The sequence below is a fragment of the Bactrocera latifrons genome, unplaced genomic scaffold (genome assembly GCF_001853355.1).
Source record: "Bactrocera latifrons isolate USDA-ARS-PBARC rearing strain unplaced genomic scaffold, ASM185335v1 scaffold_138, whole genome shotgun sequence".
Lineage (NCBI taxonomy): Eukaryota > Metazoa > Arthropoda > Insecta > Diptera > Tephritidae > Bactrocera > Bactrocera latifrons.
Window position 1 is genome coordinate 849,813 of NW_017534830.1, and position 3,481 is coordinate 853,293.

Consider the following 3,481-nt stretch of genomic DNA (forward strand, 5'->3'; position numbering starts at 1 on the left):
CGTTTAGTCAATGCTACGAAATCGCAAATAATATTTATGTATGTGTATTATTATATAAATATTAATTTAGTTATTGAAGGGTGTGAGGCTAAATTGGTTGCATGTAGTTATTGTTGGTTGTTAGCTTGTGTTCAAGGGACTTCACTAAAGGGGTTCCTACCCACTGCTTGTGTGGGCTTAACTAGCTTAGTTTGGCTTTTTCTTGGTTTGTTGTTGTTGCAGCGCGTCTATTTGCCACCAAGTGTCTACTTGAGCTGTGTACTTGAGCATGGTTTTCAGTTTTATTAATATAACTGTTTGTATATATACAATTGCGATCAAAATTATAGCAGTAGTATAGTAACTCGTATTGAAAATCATTTAGCTTGGATTAATTAATTATTGCTATTTTTTTGTCTCACAATAGAAGTTCCTACATTAAATTCTTACTTAGTGATCTTTGAAGAAATTCTTAGCTACAAATGTAACTCATTCACTGCGATCCACACTTATTTTTCGTCCTTTCAATCACGAATTCCATATTCATGTTATGTGCTGTGGATTTCGGGCTGCTATCGGGGCCTTTCGTTCAATGTTCATCGAATATTGAACGCCGTCACAATTTTTTATTGGAAATCAACCTGAAACCAACTTTTTTTGTTGATGCATAAGAATTGAGCCGTTAGAGGTCCACTTGAACAATACGCTTGTCAAAATGTAAGATCTAAGTGCTATTAATACCTTTCTTGAAATCCGTTTCTAATCGCTTGTAATCAAACAAAATTGCGGCATTGAGAACGAAGAGCAGCCTGAATAGATTCAAAAGCTGTCATCACATTCATAAAAATCAACGGTTTGGTGTGGTTTGTGGGGCGATGGAATCATCGGTTCATTTTACTTCAAAAATTATGACGGTTAGAACGTAACCATACATTAAAGCTCATGATCTCGGCAATATTCGATTCCAACAAGACGGCGTCACTTCCCATACATCACATCAATCAATGGATTTATTGAGAGAGCACTTCGGTTTGCAGATAATTTCACATTTTGGGCCGGTCAATTTAGCCACCAAGATATTGTGATCACACCGTTTCCTGTGGTGATTTGTATTGGAATCGTCGATATAGAATCTAGCATATAGCTGCACTACAAACTGTTAGATGGATATGGAGTTCTTGTATGGACAACTATTTAATTTGACCAGATATTTTATTAAAATTTGCAACGGTTTATTGTCTAAAGCTAAGAGTGCAATCTCCGAGCAAAGATCAGACGACTATAGCATATAGCTACTATACAAACTGTCCTATCAACAACAAGAGCTTCTATGAAAAACTTTTTCATTTGACGAAATTTGTTCAATAAAATTGAATTATTATCTAAGATAAGGTTGCATTCTCCGACAAAATTGTTCAGATCGGATCACTCTAGCATATAGCTGGTCGAAACTAAGAAAAATATGTAATTTTCACAAGACTGCGATTACTTTAATCACAAATCTATATACTACTTATGTATATAAAGAAAAAGGAATTTTATGTAAGGTAACAGCTGTACATAGAACCTTATATAAAAACATTAGCTAAAGCCCTGTCATTTAAAGCTTGGCTTGGCTGCATGAAAATGGCTTTTTCACTATAATATTATTGCATGCTTTTGTTTTTGTATTTTTATGTATTTTTTTTTTGTTTTTGTTTTTGCATTTTACACTTTAGACACTTTGTTGAGTAGAATTGTTGTTACAGATAATTTAATCCATTTGTTTATTTCCATTTGTACATTTCATTCCGTCAAAATTTTTTCACTTTTCAAATTGTTTTCATTCTATTCCGCCTAAAGCCATATTACGTCAACTAAATGTAGGCATGAGAAACGAGCGATCGAAAACGACCATCGAACCAACGACACGCCGAACAACCTGTATAAGTACAATGGCAATTGGCGCAGGTAAGCAGCAGTAGACAATAACAACGATGACACCAAAAGATAGAAAAGCAGAGGAAGCAAGCAAGTTATGTACATTCATATGTATGTGTGTATGTATTTTTGTTGTTTGGCCTGGAAATGAGCGACAAGCTACGAGCTGCAGTTAAACAACAAAGTAGCGAACAACGAGCGTGTGGGAATTTGGTGTCAATAATGACTGTTATTTGGTGTTGTTGATGAAGTTGCTTTGCTTTCGTTGTTGATGAGCTAAGAAAGTTAAATTAGCATTTCAAATAGGTATAAATTATGGTATCAGTAACTGCTTATTGAATTTAAATGCTTTTAGTATATTTTTTAGCGCTTCAGGAGGCGATCGCCCAGAAGCAGCGAGTAGACAAGCAGCAGGCATTCAATTTTCAATTTGGACAGACAATTCGTAACAAGAAATTGTATAAAAAAACACACAAGAGTTGAACTTTGTATTTTTTTTTTAATATTATTAATATTATTTTTAGGTTTTACTAATGAAAAAAAAACAATGCAAATGTGTTTAATTGCCAATTGTAAGGCAGCAAGAAAAGCTGACGCTTCGGGCCCAGCTGAGTCTGTGGCACTAGTGTTAAGAAACACTTGCTGCCAGTAACGTGCGGTTTTAGTTTAGAATATTTTTATTTTTTTTTTTTTGTTAAATTTTGCACACTTTATTTGTTGTTTTTGTATATTTATATGGTTATATACATAAGTATTTATACACATTTCATTATGCACGCAGCTACAGCCAGCTATTTACATAAAACTTATACCACAATATCTCAGTAAATATATTTATATACATATGTATGTACATACATACATATATACACTTAATATATATGTCAGCGTCTGTAAGCAAATTAGCACTTCGATTTTAGCAAACGTGATAGCTGCGAATTTTCTCACTGCCAGGCCGCACACACGCACCACAATTTGGCCACAACTTTTTTGCAATGAAATTCCTTTTTTCTTTAACAGTAATTGCACAATTTTGGGTATTTTACAATATTTTGCTTTGACCAAAACTTTTTTCTTTCAATTTATGCTAAATTTTCCATCAAGCAGCGCATCAACAAACTAGATTTGTATGTATGTATAATTTTGAACACTTTCTATGCACTGCAATACCTTTAAAAATTTCTCAAACGCGCCTCAACGTTCTTCTAACTAAGTTTTTATATTATTTTTGCTTTGTTTTCTGCTTCTTAAACCGTACAATCAATCGACTGGGCGAGCGTGAGAATTGAAACTGAGCTAAGCTATTTGACAAGCAGTCAAGTAAAGCCATTATTGTAGCTACGAGTAGCTCACACACTTACACACACATACACTTATAAATGCATAAAAACGGCGCTATATACCGTGCTTTCCATGTGAGTAGACAATTCCAAGCCGCAATCGCGCTCTGTGCGCCTTCCAATCACCCACAATGCAAAATCTACTACTTTGAAGGCAGTAAGCACATATGTGCCTACTTATGTGTATGAAGTCACTGTTAGTATACAAACGTGTATGCAGGTGTACTTCCGTGCTACCGCTC

The 3,481-nt window shown here is 34.6% G+C and overlaps 1 protein-coding gene across 1 annotated transcript in view; it reads right to left on the bottom strand.

The window, feature by feature from the left end:
• The window catches only part of LOC108965279 (protein GDAP2 homolog), a gene marked incomplete in the record, with an annotated part of 86,574 nt that extends 83,402 nt beyond the window's left edge, over positions 1 to 3,172 (bottom strand). The window contains 1 exon segment of the mRNA XM_018927573.1: positions 3,070 to 3,172.
• Between the last annotated feature and the right edge of the window lie 309 nt (positions 3,173 to 3,481).